General features: G+C 50.3%; 1 non-coding gene across 1 annotated transcript; it reads right to left on the bottom strand.

Moving 5' to 3' along the window:
* Nucleotides 1–867: 867 nt before the first annotated feature.
* Nucleotides 868–973, bottom strand: LOC120098049 (U6 spliceosomal RNA). The gene has a single exon (XR_015642087.1). It is a non-coding gene; the product is annotated as a U6 spliceosomal RNA (small nuclear RNA).
* Nucleotides 974–7,568: the final 6,595 nt, after the last annotated feature.

The raw sequence follows: 7,568 nt of genomic DNA, 5'->3' as shown, positions 1-7,568 counted from the left end.
ATGTCACCATGTGCACATGTAAAAACTCGTTCTTAGCTGTCTGTTTTGTCACTGCAGTTACAGGGTTATGCCCTTTGAGTAAGCCTGCTAAGTGCAATCGATACTTGTAGCACATTTTAGAGTATACATTGAAACACTGTCCAGAGGTATGCCAGGCAGGTGTCAGTAAAGCAAATGTTTGTCACTGGATACATGGACAAAGTCCTGTTTTCTTACAAAACAACCAAGTACTTTAGTGAAAATGCTGTTCACACTTTAGCAGACAAATCAGATCATTAGAATCCCTGCTTAAAAATAGCTGCTGGTAGCAGGGTGGGGGGTGGGGAATGGGAGGTAGCGGGGGGGGGGGGGGGTGCTTCATTTTTGAGAGGCTCTCGGGTGTAGCCAGGCCTGCAGAGCGTGACCTGGACTTTATGATAGGTCATGGAGGTGAACATGGAGGTTCGCTGCACGTGGTTGAAGCTGTGTCATTTCGCTCCCGGGCTGAGTGCTCTTGCTAGGTCGTTCCACCAACGCCATATTTATACACGCAGCAGGCTGAATTTTAGAATGGTAATCATGTGATTTCAGATGTCTCAATTGCTCTTACTATCCTAGCCTCGTGTAATCGAGATGCCCACAATGGCGAGTCTTGCCCTCAAATGGCTTGGTTTTAAAGGAACAGGGCCCACACCCATTATTCACCTTATACAGGAGCCAGATCCCTATCTCAACTTCCCATAAGCACCCGAAACAAGATGCAGGGGTTCCTCTGTATCTTGTTCAGGAACCCAAAGTAGCATGTTCTCGAAAACATGAAGCACACTCCTTCAGGTGTATTACCCTCCTCATGGTCTTTCACCTTCTTTCTAAAATATTCATTTTACAAAAGGTATGGAACGCCTCACGAATTTGCGTGCCGCCCTTGCGCAGGGGCCGTGCTAATCCCCGTATCGTTCCAATTTTAGAATATGTGTGCTGCCGAAGCGAGCACCTTTCGACGTCTTTTAACAGCGATGATTAGAAAGTTCAGCCGGATTGACAGTTTTAAACTGTCTGGCAAAGACTCAGACATCTTAAATAGCGCCAGCCTCTTAGCCAAGCTATCGGATTAAACAACCAGCTAGGGCTGGGGAAATAGGGGACTCCCCCAAAATGATGTTCACACACCAACAGGCATAAGAACAGTACGCGGCTTTCGGTATGTTCCTTCAGGCGCAAGGTGTTTGGCAAGGCTACCGTTTAACCGCCAACTTAGCGCGGCGATCCTAAGACCGTGAAAAGAAAGTTATTTTCGAGCATCAAGAGCTGCAGCCCAGCCAGGGCAATGCCAGTCTGTGAAAACTTCAAGTCTCACTGCTCTTATGTGAGGCTCAAAGAGCCTGGTATTCCACGGGAGTGCATCACAGTGAGCCCGATGAGCCGGAAGTCAGACCGGAAGTCAGAGTATAAGGATGCTGTGGGACGGAGTGTTGGAGAGGAGGGAACTGTGGGGATTTAAGTGGGAGTCCTTGTGGTCCTCGGCTGAGGGACAGGGGCTGTTTGTTGAGTAAGGTGAGATTCCCAAGGCAGGTGGATACCCTGGGTTTGGGATCCTGATGGAGCTATCTAAGAATCTGAAGGAACTGGGAGATGGTCAAGGAAGAATCGAGTTAACTCACCTATTTTAACATTGGAAATGTTCAGCAAATGTAATGGAAAGACTATGTCTTAAGACTATGTGTTTGTCCTGGGACAAGAACTGTAGTCTGGGACTCAGGAAACAAGAGTGGGCCCGCTTCAACAAGAATAAAAATTAAGCAGGACTACGGGCATGTGGCAGTGACACTAGCTATTTTCTAGAGCAAGTGGCAGTGCCCTTTAAAGAATGACAGTATTATTTAGGCTACTAGAAAAATAGGGATCTCGTCGGGAATACAATAAAAATTGTCAGACATTGCAAGAAACAGAAGACAGCTACTCAAGAAAAAAAACCAAATGAAGCTCATAGACGAGCCGGCATATTTAAGAACTTAAGGTAGATTTAACGCGAAGATTAACATTTACACTTGGATTGTTTTTTATAATGTGTAGAGCATAAATATCTAAATTAAAGAATTACTTGGGGTCCCTTGGTTTTCAGACCGGAAACAAGACAAGAATGTCCACGCTTGGGCCCCTGTTCAACACTCTTGTGGTGCTCTTAGGCACTTAAGTATCAGATGTCAACTTGGCAATTGGATTTAAAAATCGAAGATTGGGGAGTGCGGGAGGGGGTGCTGGGGGATGGTGGTAATGGCTCAGAGAAACAGATTTTTAAGAGATGGAGAAAAGGTGTGGGTGGATGAGACCCTAGAAGAACTGAAGGAAGGGAAGGTCTAGGGCTAAGGATGAGTCCACAGCTGATCATAGTTCCTGAGAGTATGAAAGGAGGGAACCCCTGGGCCTACACTGTGCTGTGCGCTCTGTAGAGAGCAGTTTCTCGCTCTGCGCAATGAGCGGCCGAGGCCGCAAGGGATTGTGGGAGACTCCGTCTCGTGGCCGACCACGTCCGTCCGTCTTCCGCAGGAGGCACTTCTGTGGTAAACTCCAGGGCTGTCTGTCTCCTCTGCTGACTCTGTATGCTTTATTACCTGGTCCAGTCTCCAGGCCAGGCCTGTCGTGCTCCGGGGTTCTGTAGAAACAGGAATGCTCGAATCCATCACCATCAACACTGTGCTGTCAGCCTTGGAGCTCCTGTTGATGTTCCCGCCCCCGTTCCCGCAGCCCCGCCCCCAGCCTCAAGAAGGCGGAAACCACCAGGCATTTCGCATGGCCCTGGGACATTGATGACTACTGTAAAATATGGAGCCAGATGGATTTACATTTTTCTCTTCAAGAAGACAAAACATAGCTTGCCTCTGCTAAGATCTTATCTGTTTAATGAGCAGAGGCAGTATAATTAAGGCTTTTTCTCCACGGCTGTAGACGTGCCAGACCTGCTGGAAACTTCGTTTGGCTTTCATAAATCAAGTCAGTTTGGACCTGGATGTACTCAGGGGCCGGTTCTGCCCTGTGTTCATGGAGGTTGTCACAGTGGTACCTTGTTTTCTCACAGCTGACCTGTCCCTGACCACAGAGAAGCTTCTTGGATACTGTTGACCATGGCCGGATGGCCACTCTTAAGGCTAAGGCAGACCATGGGGTGAAGGAGTGTGGCTGGCCAGTGGGTAGGGTGAGGGGGCCTCATCAGGGTTCTGAGAATGAGCCCTCCACCTTTGGGGATCTGGCACTGTCCTGTGTGGGGTAGACCTTGGCCAGTGAGCAGACCTCACTTTGGTGGCTTTCTTGGCTCTGTTGGTATGAGAAGTCTGAAAGTTTCCCCCAAGAGCCTAGTGAATTAACTGTATTTGCAATTTGCATTCTAAACAAGCCGCGTGGACCAAATATGCTGGCTGTATTGTTTTCTTGGCTCTCGTTCACTTATTAATAATGTGTTGTTTTTTTGGGAAATAGCCCTTAACTCTGTTGGCTTGGAAGAGGAATCGGAGGGAAAAATGTCATGCTGAATTCTGCACTAGAATCCAAAGCAACACATGTGCGGGAGTGATCTGGTCAAACAAGGTTACGGTGTCCTAAAACCCTGTGACGAGCAGGTCCAAACGGAAGGTGGACCGTAGATGGTAGGTGCTGGTTCGAATATGGCTTCTGACGAGCACATCGAATGGAGCAAGGAGGTCAGGGGACCCACGGACTCCCGAGAACACATAGCCATGACCACTGAAAGGGAATCAAGGGAGAAGATGGCCCTACACTTCCTGACCCTGTATGGCACACAAACAGGAAGAGGGGTCCAGAGAATGCACTGAGAGGTCTGGGCTTGCTGAGTGGGCTCAGCCCATCACGTGTGTCAGCCCCCCCCCCCCCCCCCCCCCCCCCCCCCCCGCCCAGCACACACTTGCTGGACTCCATGCCTCATTCTGAACTGGGTTCTTTTTACAGCCACAGCTGCTCAATTATGCTCTGAGTTGTTTCCTGATGGGCAGTGGGGACACAGTGAGAACAGCTGCAGCCTGAGGAGGAGGAGGAGGAAGAGGAGGAGGAGGAGGAGGAGGAAGGAGAAGAGGAGGAAGAAGAGGAAGAAGAGGGGGAGGAGGAGGAAGAAGAGGGGGAGGAGGAGGAAGAAGAAGAAGAGGGGGAGGAGGAGGAAGAAGAGGAGGAAGAAGAGGGGGAGGAGGAGGAGGAAGAAGAGGAGGAAGAAGGGGGGAGGAAGAGGAGGAAGAAGAGGGGAAGAAGAGGGGGAGGAAGAAGAAGAAAAGGGGGTGGAGGAAGAGGAAGAGGAGGAAGAAGAGGGGAGGAGGAAGAGGAGTAAGAAGAGGAGGAGGGAGAGGGTGAGGAAGAGGGGGAGGAGAAGGAAGAGGAGGAAGAAGAGGAGGAAGAAGAGGAGAAGGGGAGGAGGAGGAAGTGGAAGAGGAGGGGGGGAGGAAGCCTGTGTCCTCCTGCATTTGTGGTCCTGCCCACCATGGAGCTAAACTTGCAGAGGTTAGAAAGAGGTGGGAACTGAGTTTCTAGGCTCTTCCATGGTGACCCCTTTAGCACAGGGCCTGGCTGCCCCTGTAGAATGTAGAAGACAGGTGGAAACCTGCCTGGTACGCCTTTCAGGGTGACGGTGTGGCTGAGTGGCATTGTTTCTGCACAGAAGGTCATTTCCCATTGCAGCCTGTCTATCTGGGCCTCACCCTTCTGCATACTTACAAGGGGGGTGACTTGCCCTCTGCTACCTACCCCTCATCACTCTCAGAGAGGTCAGGACAAACATCAGCTCACTGTTGAAGGCTGACCCCAGAGAAGGTCTAGTCTTACACAGTCAATGTCTGTGGAGCAGCAATTACTCACGCAGGATCCATGTTCTTCCTGTGGGACCATGCAAGTTTGGGCCTTGGGAACTTTCTAGTTAGAAGACTGCAAGTCCACGAGGTCACGAAAGTTCTCAGGTAGTAACCAGCATTTACTAAATTATCACGTGTCCAAGATAATGATCTCATTTAATAATCCTAACCCTTCTATCTCATATGTTTGCCAGTGGGATTATTATCCCATTTTCCAGATGCGGAAATTAAGGTCCAGGGAGCTGGATAACACAGACATGGAAGAGGCGGATGGATTAGTATCTGGTTACCATGCTATGGAGGGCCAAGGTGTTCTGATAGGCTTCTGCAAACAAAGGGCTTCAACAAGCGGCAGATGAGAAAAGAAGTCGTCTGCATCAGGACCAGCCTCCCTCCGCACGGTGTTGCCGTGTCGGAAGTTCTGATGTGAGAGCCTGGCATCTGGAAGAGAAGTAGATGTAAGGTGACTTGAGATATCCTGGAGCATCAGGCCCTAGAGCATCAGACTGTGAGAGCTACGGGGAGCTGGGGCAGCAATGGCTGCCGTCCCAGAGCAGGCGAGATTGCGGGAGATATCTGACTAGCCTTTCCGATGGCTCTGCGACCTTCTGACATCCATGATGTAGCCAGTATTTGTTCCGTGTGCCTGTAACTGCCACCATCCCAGAGGCCTATTCATGTCTCTGGTCTTTATCACAGCCCTGCCAAGCAGCTTAAACATCAAAACTCCATCGGGCCAGACTTCCTCTTCCAGACCGCTGAGCTAATAATGCTCGCTGAAGCCGGGAGCCAGCACCAGGTCTGTGGACTGCAAAGCCCTACTCTTCATGCGACGTGAAGGGCATGTCACGGGAGACTATTCAAGAGAGGAAGACTGACTTCCTGCTCATCTTCCCCACAGAAAGGCCACTTTGGTGTGAGTCAATAGTGAGACCGTTACCAGCTCTGGTTTACCGTGGCCTGCGTGGAGTCTGTGGGGGTATCTCGATCATCTCCCATCCACCCCCATTCTAACGCAGACAGAGGCTCTGCTCAGGTACACACCGGGTCTGAAACCGGCTTTCATCCAATTAACGGGCAACAGGAGTATTGAGACGGCTCCAAGAGTCAGGACTCACGGACAATTTCTCTTTGTGTCTTCTGGTGGTGGTTGGAGTTTACAGATGGGAAGCCACAGCTGGCTTCCCCCTTTCTCCGAGGGGCCCCGATAGCCAGTCAACTGAGTTTTCCGTTGTCATTTTTCACAGGTTTATTAGCTGTCGGCTACCACGTTGTGTTATTTCGTTCACATGATCATTCACTGAGCGTGAACATACCCTGGAGCGCCTCAGCTGTGGCCATGTTCACTGGACGCTAGGAACTGGCTCAAAGTTGGCTGCGTATGTGTGAAATGAGAAAGAGGCTTTTGTTTGTTTGTTTCCTAGTCAGACACATCAACCATTGAGAACAAAAGCCTGACACATGTTGTCTGTGCGACTTGTGAGTTGGATTCACCCTGCCTTGTCACGGCAAGGGCCCTGATGTTTGCCGGGTAGAGAGCTGCCTCCTCCCACCTCCTCGCCTCAGTGAGGTGAACATCAGCTCATCTGGGCAGCCTCGGGCCCAGCTGTGAGTTGTAGCACTTCAGAGAGCAAAGACATTAGAAAGGGAAGAGACGATGTTGCAGCCCGTTCTCTGTCTCCATGCTGTGGAGCGGAGAGGAGAGCTGTGAGAAGGAACCGCTCCTTTGCTTTCAGGACCCAGAAGGGGCTGGTTGGAAGCTTAGGCCGGGAGGGGCCCAGGGAAAGCTGAGGGATTTGCCCGACGGGTGCTACCATGCTGGTCTTAGTGATGCCCACCTCCACATGGGGGAAAAGTGATGTTGGGGGTTTGGGTTTGGTTTGCGTCTTGATAGAAGCAAGTTTGTAGAGGGAGGAGAGAATCCTCTCTTGCTAAGCCTCTGAGGATTACGTTCTGGGCCCTTGAGGTGGGAATAGGACGGACTCTAATTCCTCCAAAGGATCTACAGGCTACAGGGAAGGGTGGCTGTGTTCTCCAGGTCAGTGCACATTGAGGAAGTGTCCAGTCTGGCTTGTGTTTCAGGGACTCAGGTCGAATTGACTGAATCTTCACTCAGCTAGGAGACGCCCTGTACACTGGGGTATCTGGGCAGCTGCCTAATCGTGACTTCTGACTGGATACCTGCTGCCAGCTCAGTCTCTGCATATCTATGGTAGAGGCTTCTGTTTTCTTGACTGTAAAATGGAGCTTCTAATTGCAGTCTCCATCCTGTTTGGAGGACAGGCAGTTGCTTTGAATCTTGCCAGCGGTCAGGCTGTAGCACCCATAGGTGGCTGAAGAAGTGTGGTAGATACAAAGCGAGAAAACGATGTACTGCAGCACAGGGGACTGCGAGACACGGTGCTGAGTGAACTAAGCCAGGCCCAGGAAGACATATTCCATCCGCACCACCTCGTTTTTGTGTAGAATCTTTAAGAGTGGAATGGTTGTTGCCAGGAGCTGGGGGAATGGGAGGGCTGGGAAAGGCTGGTGAAAGGGTGTAAAGTTTCAGTTTCACAGAGGAAATAAGCTCTCGAAACCTTATAATTATAATTAAATACCCAAGTGTATGCTGGGAACTTGGTGAGTGAGTAGATCTTAAGTGTTCTTATCTCTCTCACAAGATGTACACACACACACACACACACACACACACACACACACACATGCACAAATACACATATACACACATGCATACACATA

This window comes from Rattus norvegicus, chromosome 17 (assembly GCF_021556685.1).
Source record: "Rattus norvegicus strain SHRSP/BbbUtx chromosome 17, alternate assembly SHRSP_T2T, whole genome shotgun sequence".
NCBI classification, from domain to species: domain Eukaryota; kingdom Metazoa; phylum Chordata; class Mammalia; order Rodentia; family Muridae; genus Rattus; species Rattus norvegicus.
This window is presented reverse-complemented; position numbering and strand designations above follow the sequence as displayed.